The 20,074-nt window shown below is 43.2% G+C and overlaps 1 protein-coding gene across 4 annotated transcripts in view; it reads left to right on the forward strand.

Annotated features, from left to right (window-relative positions):
* LOC148148867 (interferon-inducible GTPase 5-like) overlaps positions 1–20,074 on the forward strand; it is a 38,906-nt gene that overhangs the window by 10,754 nt on the left and 8,078 nt on the right. For all 4 annotated transcript variants that reach the window (XM_087992277.1, XM_087992280.1, XM_087992278.1 and 1 more), the window contains exon 2: positions 10,782–10,892. The gene's annotated coding sequence lies outside the window, so the exon portion shown is untranslated. The remainder of the gene's footprint in view (positions 1–10,781; positions 10,893–20,074) is intronic.

Genomic DNA, 20,074 nt, shown 5'->3' on the forward strand with positions numbered 1-20,074 from the left:
GCCTACCTCATGCCCACCCGGTCACCACTACTGGACAACTGTTTCCCAACGGGGTCCTGAAAATGTGGTCAGGCAGGCCCCAGTATTTCACCTTTGAGACTGGCAACAAGACATCAAAAACCCCAGGGACAAATGCCTGGCCCATGCTTTAACTGTTGAAATGTGGCCAAAGGGGAATAATGTGTCTTTGCTGTTACCTCGGAGCTGACATTGGAAATCGACATGCTTTCATCCTATCAAATGGAAAATCTACTAATATACACTGTCTCTTCATTGTGCTTTTAATATGATCCATGATCTTTGAGCCTTGTGGGAACATTGAAGATTTTTAACCCCTAAAGGGGCAGCGTTATATTAATGCTATTTTGTCCAATCAGTCTGACAGTTATTAAGATGTTCGGCTCATGCTGATGAAACTGATACAGTTTCCAAAGTAACGCGCAAGTATATGCAGCTGTCAAGCAGGCAGCCTTACCCCCTAAACTTCTGATCCCATTGGGTCCCCAGCCAAACCCAGTTAGATACAGTATAAGGATGGGTATGCCAGACCTGGGTAAGGTGAAAAAGGGGGAATGAGATTGTCTGTTCAGTGCCAATTCATAGGGTAGAGGTTGATTTCTCTATTGCTTACTGACTGTAATCATACAAGTTTAATGTTTGGATTGTTTTCCATATTGTATAGAAATTTGGAAGTACTTTGCAAATTTTCATTTCTGAAATAATTACAGGCAGTTTATATTACAATATACTACTGACTGAATTATCAAGTGATTTGATTTCATACATAGACGCTAAGCCTTGCTTTGCTTTGTGTATGGAGCTTATAAGGATACACACTGGTTGATTTGATTTATTTTTGGATTGGACTGTTAGATCTAAGAAGTAGTGTCTGGCTGAGCTATTATCTTCACTTAGATATTTAATACTGAACAGTGATGGTTTATAATTTTAAGACTGTGTCATTATCTAACTTCTGGGGTTAGCTCAATATTAGAAACATTTCAGTGTGGTTTGAAAGTTTTGTGTCGTATTACCATAATTTGGGGACAGCATTGCCCTCCAGCCAGTATTTATCACCAACTTTTCTGCTCAAAATCACCAACTGGTTTCTACACTTAATTCTAAATATTGTTAACTACAGCTGTAGATCAGACCATTTGATTGGGCACAAGGCTAATGTACTTATTTTTAACAAAAAATACAATATATTGTAGACCTAATCTAAATTTTAGATAATATTGATGTTTTTAGTAGAAAAATTTCAAAGTGTATTACATCCTAGCAAAGCTGGATTTATAAAAAAATTGACTTGCTTAATTCACCCATGCCGGGGCTCTTCCATATAAAGTAAGAAAATAATGGATAGAAAGGGGATGTCTAGTGCAGTTTAAAATGAGTGAGCTTTTTGCCAGAATGGGCAACATATTTACTCATTTATATATTTATTTATTTCAAACTTGCTCTCAGGGCTTCTAGCCTGCTGAAGACCACAAGGTTTGGCCTCAGATAGTGTACTCAAACCAGAATATGGGTAACCCCTACTAAATTAGTTTGTGTTCGTTCTTTGCTGCTGCCAATTCTAATTGATTTTATGTATATTGTATAAACTTATACACAAGGAGGTAATGGTTTATACTTTATCCTAATGGACACTCCGTGGTCTCCAACTTGCAAGGGGGGAGATGATAAAGATCAAACTTGACCTGCGGTGTGGGCTTGTCATTGCCAATATTGGTGCACAAGAAGGTACAGTTTACCTGTGCGATCCTGAGCAAACAGAGACTGTGCACCTTGTGTGCCGAAAGAATGATTATTGCAGTGGTCAACTGCATCAAAAAGATTCAACAGTTCATTTACAGATAAAGTCTAAATGGTCTTTACCTTGTAAAGGTGTTGTGTGCCAGTTTGATTTCATTTCTACTATGGGCATTCCTGGTAGGCCTTGTCCCCTTTCGGATAGATCACAGAGTAAAAGAGACAAAGGGGGGATGTTATCCTTCACTAACAATTTGTTTCTTGAAACCTCTAATAAAATATTTGGAGAGGATGAAGTAATTTAGATTAGACTAGACTACTTACAGTGTGGAAACAGGCCCTTCGGCCCAACAAGTCCACACCGCCCCGCTGAAGCGCAATCCACCCATACCCCTACATTTACCCCTTACCTAACACTACGGGAAATTTAGCATGGCCAATTCACCTGACCTGCACATCTTTGGACTGTGGGAGGAAACCGGAGCACCCGGAGGAAACCCACGCAGACATGGGGAGAATGTGCAAACTCCACACAGTCAGTCGCCTGAGGCGGGAATTGAACCCGGGTCTCTGGCGCTGTCAGGCAGCAGTGCTAACCACTGTGCCACCGTGCTGCCCAAATTACACCCTTATTTCAGCAAGAGACTTCTGAGCCCTTTTATCCTTCCATCCTAACATTAGGGTATGGAAGAGCACTAAAGTATTTACAGGACATAATATCTCTTTTAGTTATTACCTATCCCCATCTGCTACTTCTTTATGGACTTCCTCCAATAAATCCACAATATCCTATCCAAATTGCGACAATGGTAAGGGATGGGGGTGCGCTTATGTAAGGGTGTCTAAAATTATCCCCTGTGCTATGATTAAGTGTATTAGTCATCATTGCTTCTCTGAAGGACCTCGCATCTCATGTGTATGCCTTAACAAGAAATGTGTCCCTATGACCACTGGAATTCAAACCCTATGTGGAGTGGGTAACAACATCCACTTTCATTATGATATTCCTAGCGGCACTAATATTTTCCCAATTATTGGATGGGTAGAACCATTTTGGGATTTCGACCATGTTTCTTATCAAGAAACCCCCCTCATTCAATGAGATGATTTTCACCCTCAGCACCAGGACCAAATTATGCAATCATGAACTATCCACATACTCCAGGAAGTCACAAAGATAGGCCTGCTTCTTACTGGGAAGGCCCCTCCATTATCTATACTTAACCTGGATATTATTTTTTCAGTTATAATAAGACATCTAGCTACCTTGTCCTAAATAGAGGAAGTACTCCTCGTGCCGTAGTTGTAGGAACACTCTTTCCAACTACTGTCCCTGACCAATTAGATCACAATGACATCATAATATCTCCTTTTAAACATTCAGTTTGTCCTGACTTCTGTGCAGAATGGTCTGGAAGAATCCAAAGGCCATATCAAGAAGTAAAACTCACTCATTAGCATGTGTTCTTTCATTATGAGGGTCTTCAGGAATTATTACTCATCAAAACCATAATTATTTCATTTGCGGACTCACGATTTTGGGAAATGAGACAACTGCTGCCTTAATAGAAATTAAGGACATGCTTTCAGAGTTGCGCTTGTTTGCCCAACAAAACTACTCTGCCCTCGATTACATATTTGAGGCGGAAGGAAGGTGGAGTTTGCGCTATAATTAAAGGAAAATGCATTATGGGTGGGTCACTGATCTTATCGAAAACATTACGAGACATATTGATAATATCCGCACTTTTGTCAACTAAATTAATAAAGGTGCGGGATAGGGAGATTGGAGTTTTAGCTCATGGTACAACTGACTAATTAATATGGCTATGTATGTTGTTTTAATTGGTCTTTTTGTTGATATTGCTTTAGTTAAGTGTATTATTGCTAAAGTATTGACTTCTATTGACAATATTGGTTCCAACCAGAAAATGCTTCTTCTCCACTTAGGTGAAGATGAGGAAACACCAATGCCTGCCCTTGGTTCCTCTTCGGAGGAAGAGAAAGTATGGCAGTCTTCAGCTGCCATTGAATTGGAATAATTTGATCCATGCCTTTATGATATGGTCATGGAAGATGAGGATCTAAAATTTGAATTTAGGTCATTGTTAGAAGTAACAAGTATATATTTTTACTAATCACAAAATGGCTTTTCAATTTAAAAGAATACAACAAAATGGCTGAGAATAGTGATTGAACCCTGTGAACTTGTACTGCTGATGTGCAGAATTAAGCTGAAATCCAAAGATAAGAGGACAATGGAGTTTTCATAAAATGAATACAGACACATTAATTGACCATTCGAACTAACCTTGAACTGCTACCATGGCATGATGATTTATGTAAATAAGATTTCTTTCCCAGGGAATTCTATTGGATTAGTCTGTTGTCAAAGAACAAAGAAAATTTACAGCCCAGGAACAGGCCCTTCGGCCATCCACGCCTGAGCCGATCCAAATATACTGTCTAAACCTGTCGGTCAATTCCTAAGCATTTTGTATCCCTCTGCTCCCCACCGACTCATGCATCTGTCCAGACACATCTTAAATGAATCTACCACCTCTGCTGGCAACGTGTTCCAAACATCCATCACCCTCTGTGAGAAGTACATACCGCGTGCATCCCCCTTAAACTTTCCACCTCTCACCTTGAAAGCCTGGCCTCTCGTTATTGAATCCTTCACTCTGGGAAAAAGCTTGTCTCTATTCACCCTGTCTATACCCTTCATGATTTTGTAAACCTCAATCAGGTCCCCCCTCAATCTCCTTTTTTCTAGTGAAAATAAACCTAACCTACTCAACCTCTCTTCATAGCTAGCACCTTCCACACCAGGCAACATCCTCATAAACCTTCTCTGCACTCTCTTCAAAGCATCCACATCCTTTTGGTAGTGTGGTGATCAGAACTGTACACAGTATTCTAAACGCGGCCAAACCAATGTCTTGTACAATTTTAACATGACTTGCCAGCTCTTATACTCAATACCCCGTCCAATGAAGGCAAGCATACTATATGCCTTCTTGACCACTCTATCCATATGTGTAACAATCTTCAGGGTACAATGGACCTGCATTCCCAGATCCCTCCGCCCATAATCTTTCCCAAGGTTCTTCTGTTCATTGTATAATTCGCTCTAGAATTAGTCTTGCCTAAATGCATCACCTTACATTTTTTTGGATTGAAAGCCATCTGCCACTTTTCCGCCCAACTCTCCAGTCTATCTATAGCCTCCTGTATTCTCTGACAGTCCCTTATGCTTTCTGCTACTCCACGAATCTTTGTGTCAGCTGCAAATTTGCTGATCATACCAACAGTGCCCTCTTCTAGATCATTTATGTATACTACAAACAACAGTGGCCCCAGCACTGACCCCTGTGGAACACCACTGGGCACCTTTCTCCATTTCAAGAAACTCCCTTCAACTATTACTCTCTGTCTCCTGTTGCTCAACAGTTCTTTATCCACCGAGCTAGAACCCTCTGCACACCATGTGACTTCACTTTCTCCATTAGTCTACAATGGGGAACCTTATCAAACGTCTTACTAAAGTCCATTCATATGACGTCAACAGCCCTTCCTTCATCTAACAACTTGGTCACTTCCTCGAAGAACTCTATGAAGCTGGTAAGGCACGATCTCCCCAGTACAAAACCATGTTGCCTATCACTGATAAGCTCATTCTTTTCTAAATATAAATAGATCCTATCCTTTAGTACCTTCTCCAGCAGCTTCCACAGCACCGGCGTCAGGCTCACTGGTCTGTAGTTACCCGGATAATCCCTACAACCCTTGTACAAGGGGACAACATGAGCAACCTTCCAGTCCTCCAGCACCTCACCTGTACTTAAGGATGCCACAAATATATCTATCAAGGCCCCAGCTAATTCCTTTCTCACCTCCCTCAGCAACATGGGATAGGTCCCATCTGGTCCTGGGGATTTGTCCACCTTAATAACCTCTAGCATACCCAACACATCTTCCCTACTTATGCCAACATGATCCAGACTAATCAAACTTCTATCTCTAATCTCAAGATTCATCATGTTCCTCTCCTCAGTGAACACTGATTCTAGATTAGAGTGGTGCTGGAAAAGCACAGCAGTTCAGGCAGCATCCGAGGAGCAGGAAAATCGATGTTTCGAGCAAAAGCCCTTCATCAGGAATACAGGCAGAGTGTCTGAAGGGTGGAGAGATAAATAAGAGGAGGGTGGGGGTGGGGAGAAAGTAGTATAGAGTACAATAGGTGAATGGGGGTGGGGATGAAGGTGATAAGTCAGAGAGGAGGGTGGAGTGGATAGGTGGAAAGGAAGATAGGCAGTTAGGACAAGTCATGGGGACAGTGCTGACCTGGAAGTTTGGAACTGGGGTGAGGTGGGGGAAGGGGAAATGAGGAAACTTGTGAAGTCCACATTGATGCCCTGGGGTTGAAGTGTTCTGAGGCGGAAGATGAGGCATTCTTCCTCCAGGCATCTGGTGGTGAGGAATGGCGGTGAAGGAGGCCCAGGACCTCCATGTCCTTGGCAGAGTGGGAGGGGGAGTTGAAATGTTGGGCCACAGGGTGGTGTGGTTGATTGGTGCGGGTGTCCCGGAGATATTCCCTAAAGCGCTCTGCTAGGAGGTGTCCAGTCTCCCCAATGTAGAGGAGACCGCATCGGGAGCAACGGATACAATAAATGATATTGGTGGATGTACAGGTGAAACTTTGGATGTGGAAGGCTCCTTTGGGGCCTTGGATAGAGGTGAGGGAGGAGGTGTGGGTGCAGGTTTTGCAATTCCTGCAGTGGCAGGGGAAGGTGCTCGGATGGGAGGGTGGGTTGTAGGAGGGCGTGGACCTGACCAGGTAGTCACGGAGGGAACGGTCTTTGCGGAAGGCGGAGAGGGGTGGGGAGGGAAATATATCCCTGGTGTTGGGGTCTGTTTGGAGGTGGCAGAAATATTGGTGGATGATTTGGTTTATGTGAAGGTTGGTAGGGTGGAAGGTGAGCACCAGGGGATTCTGTCCTTGTTACGGTTGGTGGGGTGGGGTCTGAGGGCGGAGGTGCGAGATGTGGACGAGATGTATTGGAGGGCATCTTTAACCACGTGGGAAGGGAATTTGCGATCTCTAAAGAAGGAGACCATCTGGTGTGTTCTGTGGTGGAACTGGCCCTCCTGGGAGCAAATAAGTTGGAAGCGGAGGAGTTGGGAATACGTGATGGCATTTTTGCAGGAGGTAGGGTGGGAAGAGGTGTAATCCAGGTAGCTGTGGGAGTTGATGGGTTTGTAAAAGATGTCGGTTGTCATTAATGGAGATGGAGAGGTCCAGGAAGGGGAGGGAGGTGTCAGAGGTGGTCCAGGTAAATTTAAGGTCAGGGTGGAATGTGTTGGTGAAGTTGATGAATTGCTCAACCTCCTCGCGGGAGCACGAGGTGGCGCCAATGCAGTCATCAGTGAAGTGGAGGAAGAGGTGGGGTGTGGTGTCGGTGTAACTACGGAAGATGGACTGTTCTACATAGCCAGCAAAGAGACAGGCATAGCTGGGGCCCATACATGGCTACCCCTTGGGTCTGGAGGAAGTGGGAGGATTCGAAGGAGGAATTGTTAAGGGTGAGGATAAGTTCAGCCAAACAAATGAGTGTGTCGGTGGAAGGGTACTGCTGGGAACGTTGGGAGAGGAAGAAACGGAGGGCTTGGAGGCCCTGGTCATGGTGGATGGAGGTGTAGAGGGATTGGATATCCATGGTGAAGGTGAGGAATTGGGGGCTGGGGAAACTGAAGTCTTGGAGGAGGTTGAGGGCATGGGTGGTGTCACGAATGTACGTGGGGGGGGTTCCTGGACTAGGGGTAATAGGACAGTGTCGAGGTAGGTAGAGATGAGTTCAGTGGGGTAGGAGCATGCTGAGACAATGGGTCGGCCAGGGTGGTCAGGCTTGTCGATCTTGGGAAGGAGGCAGAACCGGGCAGTGCGGGGTTCCTGGACTATGAGGTTGGAAGCTGTGGGTGGGAGATCTCCTGAGGTGATGAGGTTCTGTATGGTCTTGGAGATGATGGTTTGGTGATGGGGGTGGGAACATGGTCGAGGGGGCGGTAGGAGGAGGTGTCCTTGAGTTGGTATCTGGCTTCAGTGGTGTAGAGGTCAGTGCGCTAGACTACATTACTTTGCATCAGTGTTCACTGAGGTAAAAACAATCATTCAGAATCTCACCCATTCTCTCAGGTTCGACACACATCCTTCCTTTATTATCTTTTAGTGGGCCAATCCTTTCTTTAGTTACCCACTTGCTGCTTATATAAGAATAAAACGGTTTGGGATTTTCCTTAATTCTGCTCACTAAAGCTATTTAATGACCCCTTTTAGCCCACTTGATTCCTTGTTTAAGACTTGTCCTACTCTTCCAATATTCCTCCAGGGCCCGTTCTGTTCTTAGCTGCCTAGACCTTATGTACGCTTCCCTTTTCCTCTTGGCTAGTCATACAATTTCTCCTGTCATCCATGGTTCACGAATCTTTCCTTTCCTATCCTTTGCCTTCAATGGGATATGCCTATCCTGCACTGCCGTTAACCTATCTTTGAAAGCCTCCCACATCTCAAATGTGCACTTTCCTTCAAATAGCTGTGTCCAATCCACATTTCCCAGCTCCTGTCTAATTTTGATATAATTGGCCTTGGCCCAGTTTAATATTATTCCCTTAGTACCACTCTCATCTTTATCTATGAGTATTCTAAAATTTACAGAATTGTGCTCACTGTTCCCAAAGAAATCCCCCACCGCAACTTCTACCACCTGTCCTGGCTCGTTCCCCAGTACCAGGTCCAATATGGCCCCTTCACTCATCGGACTATTGACATACTGCTCTAGAAAATTCTCCTGGACGCTTCTTACAGATTCTACCCCATCCCGACCGCTGACGCTAAGTGTATCCCAGTCAATGTTGGGAAAATTATAATCTCCCATCACCACTACCCTATTGCCTCTACATCTATTCCTAATCTGTTTACCTATTTGTTCTTCTACCTCACACTCACTGTTGGGAGGCCTGTAATACAGCCCCAACAGTGTAACTGCATGCTTCTTATTTCTCAGCTCCATCCATAATGCCTCACTACCCAAGACCGCCATAGTGTCCTTCTTTAGCACAGCCGTGATATCGTCCCTGACCAGCAATGCAACTTCACCCCCTCTTACCTCTCTCCCTGTCCTGCCTGAAGTGTCTATATCCTGGAACATTTAGTTGCCAATCATCATGCCCTTCCTTCAACCAAGTCTCTGTGATGGCAATAATGTCATACTCCCAGGCTCCAATCCAAGCCCTAAGTTCATCTGCCTTACACACTATACTCCTTGCATTAAAGTAGATGCATTTCAGGCCACCAGTTCTTTTGTGCTCACCTGCTCTCTGCCTATTCTTCCCTTTATTAACGTTATCTTCATTATTCTTACAGTCTCCAGTCTCCAACCTCGCTGCCTACTTGTTTTCTCTTCTGGTTCCAAGTCCCCTGCCACATTAGTTTAAAAACTAATGGCAAAAACTCCCCCAAGGACATAGGTTCCGGTCTGGTTCAGATGTAGACCGTCCCTTTTGTAATAGGACCTTCCCCAGAACCGGTCCCAAGGTCCAACAAATCTGAACCTCTCCCTCCTACACCGTCTCTCAAGCCACGTGTTCATCCTGCCTATTTTTTCATTTCTACACTGGCTAGCACGTGATACTGGTAGTAATCCCGAGATCACTACCTTTGAGGTCCTTCCCTTTAACGTCTCTCCTAGCTCCCTGAATTCTTCTTTCAGGACCATATCTCGCTTTCTAATTATATCATTGGTGCCTATATGCATCAAGGTAACTGGCTGTTCACCCTCCCTTTTTAGAATGCTCGGCAGCTGATCAGTGACATCCCTGATCCGAGCACCTGGGAGGCAACATACCATCCGGGAGTCCCGTTTTCAGCCACAGAACCGCCTATCTACTCCCCTCACAATAGGATCCCCTATGACTATGGCGCAACGAGTCTTTTTCCCGTCCTTCTGAACAGCAGTGCCCACCACGGTGCCATGATCTTGACAACTGTTGCCCTCCCCTGGTGAGACATCTCCCCCAACAGTACCCAAAACGGTGTATCTGTTTTGGAGGGTGATGACTGCAGGGGACACCTGCACTGCCTTCCTACTCTTTTTCTGTCTTTTGGTCACCCATTCACTGTCTCCCTCAGCAATTCTAACCTGCGGTGTGACCAGTTTGCTAAACGTGCTATCCACGATCTCCTCAGCATCGCGGATACTCTACAGTGAGTCCATCCGCGGCTCCAGAGCCATCATGCGGCCAAGCAACAGCTGCAGCTGGACACATCTCCTGCAAGTGTAAGAGTCAGGAATGTCAGACATGTTCCTAAGTTCCCACATCAAGCAAGAGTCACATGCCACGGGTCTGAGGTCCCCTGCCATTGTAAGCTTAGCTTTATATGAACTAACTAAAACCAAACAATGCACTTAAATAAATTAAAAAGAAAGATAAGAAATAAAGCCTTATCTTACAAGGTCTTTTTCGTCCGGTTAGAGGACAGGGGCAGGAGGGAGGTACTGCACATGCAGTATCTCAGGTTTAGCCACTGCCCAAATATAAATTAAGCCCTTACCTTCCCGGCAGCCCTCGCTTCACTCCTCCTTCAGTCCTCGCCGCTCTGTCAAAATGGAGGCCGGACTCCCGAGGTAAGTCCCCTTTTATGCGGGAAAACTTACCCTTCCTGGCAGCCTTCGCTTCACTCCTCGCCGCTCCGGTAAAATCAAGTCACCATATTACACTTTGCTTGCAATAAAGAACCCTTTCCCAGGAAATATCATTGGATTAACTTGCTGTAAATCATGTCACATTATACATGATTGGTTTTTTTCTTGTAATTAAGGCTGAAAAAATCATAAATAATGTGTAATTTTCAAATGTAATTGTGCAAATTCACCACGGAACACAGAAGCTTTAACCTCTGTGTTGCTGGATAGAATTGTGTCAAGGTGCTTTAATTCAATAAACTAATGATCCTTGCTTTCGTACAGACTGCATTCCATTGATTTTTTTTTACCAATCTCGAACAAAGAGGCCCCTCTTCATACTGTCAGTGGGAGAACTTCACAGATTGATTCTCTTCCTTCAAGTAAGCAGCACAGGTAAGTACCATGAATCAACCAACAAACTGAGGGGGAGTCAGTGAAATGATGAGGGAGATTTTATTTACATCCGACAGTGGGTTGTGAGCATCACTGGTAAGACCAGAATATATTGATTGTGTCAAAATGCCCAGAGGGCAGTAAGGGTCAACTTTCTCTTTGCTTGCCTCTTTGTAGCGGTCAACAACGAGAGGCAGAGTTTTAAGGTCAGGAGTAAGTTCTTTAGAGGGGATTCAAAGACATTTCTCTTCACCTTGGAGCTGGTGGGTATCTGGAAATCATTATTCAAAAGGGTAGAGGCAAAAAGAAGCTGGAACGATCATGCCATTTAAGAACTATTTAGATGAAACACCATGGGATGCAAGATTATGGAACAAGTGCTAAAAAAATAGGATTGGAATGGATAGATGCTTTAACTAGTAGAGACATGATGGACCAAAGGGACACTTTGTGCTGTATAGATTCTATAATTCTAGAACATACCACGGCTGTAAATCTTGAATCATACATGGAGCTGACCAGATAGAAATAGAAGATCTCCCGAGAGGAGATTAATGATCCAGATGGTTTTTTACAATATCAGATCATGGTTACATGGTTGCAATTCGATGAGATTTGTTTAAATATCCATGATACACCATACTGAGATTCAAACCTACGCACTTTGATCTTTAGCCTGGGTACTGGATTACGAGTCTAATGATATTATTCAACATCATCTCCCATTCAATAGCTTTAACTTGGAGCTGCAATTTTGTTTAAAAATTGTTCTGAATCATTTCCCTCATTGCCTCTGTCTCTCTCTCTCTCTCTCTCCCTCTCACTCTCACTCTCTCTCCCGAAGTTTTGGCTGTGATTGAAACTCTTATTTCTAAAAACAACTCAAATTAGTTTTAAATTAGCCTTTTTATCAGAGAAACAAACAAATTGTAGTAAATTTCTTGTGATGAGATATCACAGTAGCTTTATCAGAATAATACGACATGCTATAGGATATAGTGATGCAGAGCAATTAAAAATATATCAGCAACTGAACATGATTATGTCCTGAAGTTTTTTTCTGTCCTTCCCTGTGAATCTAATTGTTATAAGGAATTAATTCCTGTTAATTTACAAGTTACTGTCAAGTTACTACATGATTACTTAATGCATTAATGATAGTCATAGAGATGTACAGCATGGAAACAGACCCTTCGGTCCAACTTGTCCACGCCGACCAGATATCCCAACCCCATCTAGTCCAACCTGCCAGCACCCGGCCCATATCCCTCCAAACCCTTCCTGTTCATTTATCCATTCAAATGCCTCTTAAATGTTGCAATTGTAGCAGCCTCCACCACTTCCTCTGGCAGCTCATTCCATACACGTACCATCCTCTGCCCCTTTTGTCTCTTTTATATCTTTCCCCTCTCACCCTAAACCTATGCCCCTCTAGTTCTGGACTCCCTCACCCCAGGAAAGAGACTTTGCCGATTTACCCTATCCATGCCCCTCATGATTTTATAAACCTCTATAAAGTCACCCCTCAGCCTCCGACGCTCCAGGGAAAATCGCGCTAACCTATTCAACCTCTTCCTATAGCTCAAATCCTCCAAACTTGGCAACATCCTTGTAAATCTTTTCTGAACCCTTTCAAGTTTCACAACATCTTTCCGATAGGAAGGAGATCAGAATTGCACGCAATATTCCAACAGTGGCCTAATCAATGTCCTGTACAGCTACAACATGACCTCCCAACTCCTGTACTCAATACTCTTGACCAAAAGGAAAGCATACAAAACGCCTTCTTCACTACCCTATCTACCTGTGACTCCACTTTAAAGGAGCTATGAACCTGCACTCCAGGGTCTCTTTGTTCAACAACACTCCCTAGGACCTTACCATTAAATGTATAAGTCCTGCTCAGATTTACTTTCCCAAATGCAGCACCTCGTATTGATCTAAATTAAACTCCATCTGCCATTTCTCAGCCCATTGGCCCATCTGATCAAGATCCCATTGCAAATTGAGGTAACCTTTTCACTGGCAATTACACCTCCAATTTTGGAGTCATCTACAAACTTACTAACTGTACTTGTTATGCACACATCCAAATCATTTATATAAATGATGAAAAGTAGTGTACCCAGCACTGATCCTTGTGGCACTCCACTGGTCAAAGGCCTCCAGTCTGAACAACAACCCTCCACCACTACCCTCTGATTTGAGCCAGTTCTGTATCCAAATGGCTAGTTCTCCCCGGAGTTCAATGAGATCTAACCTTGTGAACCAATCTCCTATGGGGAAACTTGTTGAACGCCTTACTGAAGTCCATATAGATCACGTCTACTGCTGTGCCCTCATCAATCCTCTTTGTTACTTCTTCAAACAAAAACTCAATCAAGTTTGTAAGATGTGATTTCCCATGCACAAAGCCATGTTGACTATCTGTAATCAGTCCTTGCCTTTCCAAATTTAAATCCTGTCCCTCAGGATTCCCTCCAACAACTTGCCCACCACAAACTTCAGGCTCACTGGTCTATAGTTCCCTGGCTTGTCTTTACCAGCTTTCTTAAACAGTGGCATCACGTTTGCCAACCTCCAGTCTTCCGGCACCTCACCTGTGACTATCGATGATACAAATATCTCAATAAGAGGCCCAACAATCACTTCCCTAGCTTCCCACAGAATTCTAGGGTACACCTGATCAGGTCCTGGGGATTTATCCACTTATGCATTTGAAGACATCCAGCACTTCCTCCTCTGTAATATGGGCATGTTTCAAGATGTCACCCTCTATTTCCCTACAGTCTATATCTTCCATGTCCTTTTCCACAGTAAATACTGATGCAAAATACTCATTCAGTATCTGCCCCATCTCCTACAGCTCTACACAAAGGCTGCCTTGCTGATCTTTGAGGGGCCCTATTCTCTCCCTAGTTACCCTTTTGTCCTTAATGTATTTGTAAAAACCCTTTGGATTCTCTTTAACTGTATTTGCCAAAGCTATCTCATGTCCCCTTTTTGCCCTCCTAATTTCCCTCTTAAGTGTACTCCTACTGCCTTAATGCTCTTCTAAGGATTCACTCGATCTATCCTGTCCATACCTGAAATATGCTTCCTTTTTCTTATTCAAACCCTCAATTTCTTTCATCATCCAGCCTTTCCTTTCAGCCCAACAGGAACATACTGTCTCTGGAATCTTATTCTCTCATTTCTGAAGGCTTCTCATTTTCCAGCTGTCCCTTTACCTGCGAACATCTGCTCCCAATCAGCTTTTGATAGTTCTTGCTTGATACTAACTCTGCTGCTAGTTACACATGAAATAAAATGTGTGACTATACAAGTAAACATATTAAAAATAAATGATCATGTGAAGGTTCCAAGTGTGATACAACTGGTAAAACCACTCTGTTCTAAGCAAAACAGAGTTTATTTAAACACTGTAGTTGAAACTGGAAGTAAAGGAAACTGAATTTAGAATAACTTAACTATTGAAAACTTAACCGACATGATATAATAACAATTACTGATTAACTGCTCCAATCCAGTAACATCCCTTACACACACTCCATGGCAAAGAGGTCAATTCAAACACAGATTCTTACGGACAGGAGGGAACAACATCCAAAAAGATTTCAGAAGAAAGTCAGAGAAATTCTTCACTGAAGCTTGTAATTCCCCTGGACTCACATCCTGTGACTGCTGCAGCTAAAGTAAACTAGAAAATACTTGAACTGGGAGAACTGGCCACTCTCCTTCTAATGTTAAACTAGATATTTTGGCATCTCTGCCTTTACAAACTTATTTTGTCCTTAATTTAAAAAAAAACTTTTTTAAAGTGACAGCATTGTCTCACATACATGCGCATACCGCCATTATACACCCACAGAGACATAATACGCATGCACAGATATCACACAAATACATAAACTCACATATACTAACATCATCATAATTTCCAATCTCAGTCTGCCTTCCTCACTCACTGACAAATACCACTTTGTGTAAATGTGCATGAAGCACTTATCCCTGACTGTGAAAGATATTCTGTAACTTTCTCCTTCACCTTCTGAAATAGTTGTTGTAAACCTTTCTTGCTGTCTCTCCAATTCATTCCTTCCTAATGTCGGGAGTCACTAGCAATACACATCAAAAAGACTCCCAGGGTCTTACATACTGTGTCTCTCTCTCTCTCTCTCTCTCTCTCCCCTCCCAGTTACAGGCAGTAGATTCAGCAGTAATATCTCTTCTCACTATCCAGCAATGACTACTCAGATCCAGTTGGCCAGTTGATGAAGGATAGAACTGGAAATACTTACACATTTAATACTTCACATACATGTACTGTCTGACTGAAGGGAGGTTTTTGGCTTATTGTCTGATAGTGTTTTATGGTCTTTAACTGTTTCAATAATGATGCACTGCCCAGCATAGTGTCAAAAGTGGTGATGGTTGCTGATAATTGCACAATGGTCAGCACCATTTGCAAATCCTCAGGGGATTGAAGCAATCTATGTTTCAATGCATCAAGAACTGGACAGTATCCAGGCTTGGGCTGATAAGTGGCAAACTATATCTGTGCTACCCAATTGCAGGCAATGACCATCTCTAAACAGAGAGAATCTAATTATTGCCTCCTTATTTTCAATGATCTAACTAAAATTGAATCCTCCATTATCAACACCTGGGTTACCATTGACCAGAAACTGAACTGGGCTAAGCACAGTGCTACTAAAGCAGTTCAGAGGCGAAGAATACTGCAGCAAGTAATCTCCTCATATCGACAAGGCATAAGACAAGAGTAATGGATTATTCCCACTTGACTGGACGTGTGCAGCTCTAACAACACACAAGAAGCTTGATACAATGTAGGACAAAGTGAACCACTGATTGGCACCACATTCACAAAGATCTACTCCAATGCTCAGGAGCAGCAGTGTATAGCATCTGAATGATGCACTGCAGGACTTCAGCAAGGCTTCCTAGACAAGGGTCAAGGCTGCAGTGTTCAATTAATATGGTCAACAGAAGTGTTCAACATTGTGAAGGAAAAAGTGTTGGATAGATTCTTGGTGCAGTTGGTTCCGATATAACATGATAGTTCCATTCTCATGTGATCTCGCTTTTTAAGAAAATTGTACAATAGCTGCGCTATTTGAAGCGCTGGGACTGGAATAACATTATAGCCAACAGGTAATGAAAGTTTGCCATCTACAAATAATGGTCTAAATTCTTCAATTGTGTTAAAACCAATTCACGTTGAAGAAACATATGTTACAGCAGAACCAATTGTATTTAAAATTGACAAGGTGTTGGTCTGGATGAGGTGCACCCAAAGAGATTGAAGGAAGTGAGCGTGGAAATTGCAGCGGCACTAACCATCAACTTGCAGTCTTTGCTATACTTGGGGAGTTGGCAGAAGACTGAAAGCTTGCAAATGTCACAGCCTTGTTCAAGAAAGCTGCTTGGCATAAATCAGCAATTGCAGATCATTCAGTACACAAAAAATAAATATCTGCAGTTATGGACAGGTAGATGAACTCAGCTCCAAATACTAACCAAAGCTCTATGACATTATTGCGATTACAGAGACTTGGCTGGATAAAGGACAGGACTTGCAGCTGAATGCCCTGGGATTTAGATATTTCAAAGGTTATAGAAATGGGTGGGGAAGTTGCATTACTGGTAAAAGAGCATTTTACAGCTGTACTGAGTGAGGGTATATCAGAGGATTCGTGCAGCTAGGCAAAATGGGTAGAAGTCAGGAATAGGAAAGGTGAAGTCACAATGCTGGGGAAACACTACAGGCCTCCCAACAGCCAGCTGGAGTTAGAGTAGAGAATGTAGATAGAGTTTGGAGAGATAGCTTTGTGTGTGGGAGATCATGCCTCACAAATTTGTTCAAGTTCTTTGATAAAGTGACCAGGAAGGTTGATGAGGGCAGGGTGGTAGATGTAGTTTATATAGATTTCAGTAAGGCCTTTGATAAGGTTCCACATGGTCGACTGCTCTGGAAGGTTAGATCTAATGGAATCCATAGAGAGTTGGCAAATTGGATACAAAATTGTCTGATGGTAGGAAGCAGAGGGTAATAGTGGAAGGGAGCTTGTGATGAGTGCTGTGCCTCAGGGGTTGGTGCTGGGCCCATTGATGTTGGTCATCAATATCAATGAATATGGATAAGAATGCACAAGGCAGGATTAGTAAGTTTGCTGATGACACTAAAATAGATGGTATCTTGGACAGTGAGGAAAGTTATCAGAAATTGCTGCAGGACCTTAATCAGCTGGAGAAGTGGGCTAAGAATGGCAAATGGAGTCCAATATAGATAGTGTGAAGTCTTGCATTTTGAAAAATCAAATCAAGGGAGGAGTTTCATGGTGAATGCTAGGGCCTTAAGGAGTGTAGTGGAACAGAGGGACCTAGGAGTTCAGGTGAACGGTTCTCTGAAAGTGGAGTCACAGGTGGAGAGGGCAGTGAAGAAGGATTTTGGTGCACTGGCCTTTATCAGTCAGGGCACCGAGGATAGAGGTTGGGAAGTTGTATTGTAGTTATACAGGACGTCGGTGAGGTTGCAGTTGGGAGTATTGTGTTCAGTTTTGGTCACCTTGTTAAAGGAAGGATGTTATTAAACTGGAAAGAATGCAGAAGAAATGTACAAGGATGTTGACAGGACTCAATGGTCTGAGCAATAGGGAGAGGTTGGACAAGCGAGGACTTTTTTCTTTAGAGTGTAGGAGACTGAAGGGGGACCTTATAGATGTGTATAAGATCATGAGAGATCTGGATAGGGTGAATGCACTCAGCCTTTTTCACAGCTTTGGGGAATCAATAACTAAAGTTTAAGGTTTGAGGGAAAAGACTAAAAAGGGAATCCGAGGGGCAGCTTTTTTTTTTACACAGAGAGTGGGACGCATATGGAATGAGCTGCCAGTGGAAGTGGTTGAAGCAGGTACATTATCAACATTTAAAAGGCATTTGGACAAATATATGGATAGGAAAGGATAATGGGGTCATAGAGAAGTACAGCACAGAAACAGACCCTTCAGTTCAACTCATTGATGCCAACCACATCTCGTCCTAATCTTGTCCCATTTGCCAGCATTTGGCCCATATCCCTTTAAACCCTTTCTATTCATATACCCATCCAGATGCCTTTTAAATGCTGCAATTGTACCAGCCTCCACCACTTTCTCTGGCAGCTCATTCCATACATGCACCACTCTGTGTGAAAAATTTGCCCCTGAAGTCCATTTTGGGCCAAGTGCAGGGACATGTGGTAAACGTTGATGGATGTTTTGGTCGGCTTGGGCCAAAGGATCTGCCTCCATGCTGTAGGACTGTATGACTCTTTGTAAAAACAGCAGGGGTATTGTGGTGAGTGATTTTAACTTCCTCTGTAATAACTGGGACTCACTACATGTTAGTGGCTTGGATGGGGCTAAATTTGTATGGACCATACAGGTAGGATTTTTGACACAATAAGTAAACAGTCCAACCAGGGAAGGAGTTATACTGGACCTGACTTTGGGAAATAAGCCCAGCCAAGTTATTGAAGTTTCAGTGGGGGAGCATTTTGAGAGTAATGGCCATAATACCGTGTTTTTAAGATACCCATAGATAGAGACAACATGGGTGAAGTTGTTAAATTGGGGAAAGATGAACTCCAAAAATATTAGACAGGAACTGAAGAATTTTGATTGCAGGCGGTTGTTTGAGGGTAAATCTCCATCAGCGTAATTCAAACGACAATTGATAAGAGTTCAGGAGTGGCACGTTCCTGCAGGAATAAAGGATAGGTATAGCATGGCACTTGAATCCTGGATGGGCAGCGATGTCATGACCTTGGTCAGAAAGAAAAATAAATCATACAAAAGGTCTAGGAGGATGGGAACTGACGTAGCCCTTGAAGTAGATAAGGAAAGTAGCAAAGAACTTCAACAAAGAATTAGAAGAGCTAAAAAGTGTCATGAAAAGTCATTAGCAAACAGGATTAAGGAGAATCCCAAGGCATTTTATACATTGACAAAAGCAAGAAGGTAACCAGGGAAAGGGTTGGCCCAGGGAAAGTGTTGGCCTAGTCAAGGACAAGGAGGGAATTTATGTCTGGAGTCAGAAGAGGTAGGTGAGATTCCAAATGAATACTTTGTGTCAGTATTCACCACAGAGAAGAAAATGGTGGAGGATGATCTCAGGGAAGGGAGTGTCGAATTTCCAAGCCAAGTTGCTATTAAAAAGGAAGATCTATTGCACAACGTATTAAGGTAGGTAAGTCCCCAGGTCCTGATGGGATCTATTTCGTGTATTGAGGGAGACAAGAGAACAAATTGCTGGAGCATTGACAGGCATCCTTGTATCCTGTTTTGCCATGATAAGTTAGGCCATATTTGGAGCATTGTGTACAGTTCTGGTCACCGTACTACCAGAAGGATATGGATGCTTTGGAGTGGGTAGAGAATAGGTTTACCAGGATGTTGCCTGGTATTGGGAATTTTAGCTATGAATTGAAGGTTGGACAGAGTGGCGTTGTTTTCACTGGAACACAGGAGGTTGAGGGGCAACCAAATAGAAGTTTATGAGATTGTGAATGGCCATGGATAGGGTGGAAAGTATGAGACAGCTTCCCAGGGTGGAGGGATCAATTACTAGGGGACACAGATTCAAGGTGCAAGGGGAGAAGTTTAAAAGAGATGTGTAAGGAAGATTTTCATGGAAACGTTAGTAAGTTCTTGGGACACGCTACCAGAGGTGGTCGTGGACGCAAGCACAATAGCAGCATTCAAGAAGCACCTGGACGAATACGTGAATAAGAAGGATTTGAGGGATATGGATCTTGTAAGTGAAGACAGTTTTAGTATGGAAGGGCAAAATGTGGCAGCACAGGCCTGAAGGGGCAATCAGCCTGTTTCTGTGCTGTATTGTTCTTCTTGTTCTTTGAAATCTGAACGCTGGAGAAACTCAACAGGTCTGGAAGCGTCTGCGGAGAGAAGGTTCTGAAAAAGGGTCACTGGGTCCAAAACATTGATTCTCCTTTCTCTCCACAGAAGCAGATAGACCCGCGTAGATTCTCCAACAATTTCAGCTTTCGCTTCAGTTGACTATCAGTGATGGGAAAATATCTAGAAGCCATTATTTAGGTTACAATTAGTGTTTATAAGGAAACGTGAGGGTTGATTAGGAAGAGCCAGCCTGGATTTGAA

This window comes from Chiloscyllium plagiosum, unplaced genomic scaffold (assembly GCF_037043375.1).
Source record: "Chiloscyllium plagiosum isolate Xiang-an unplaced genomic scaffold, Cpla_swu_hap1 HiC_scaffold_11, whole genome shotgun sequence".
Taxonomy (NCBI): domain Eukaryota; kingdom Metazoa; phylum Chordata; class Chondrichthyes; order Orectolobiformes; family Hemiscylliidae; genus Chiloscyllium; species Chiloscyllium plagiosum.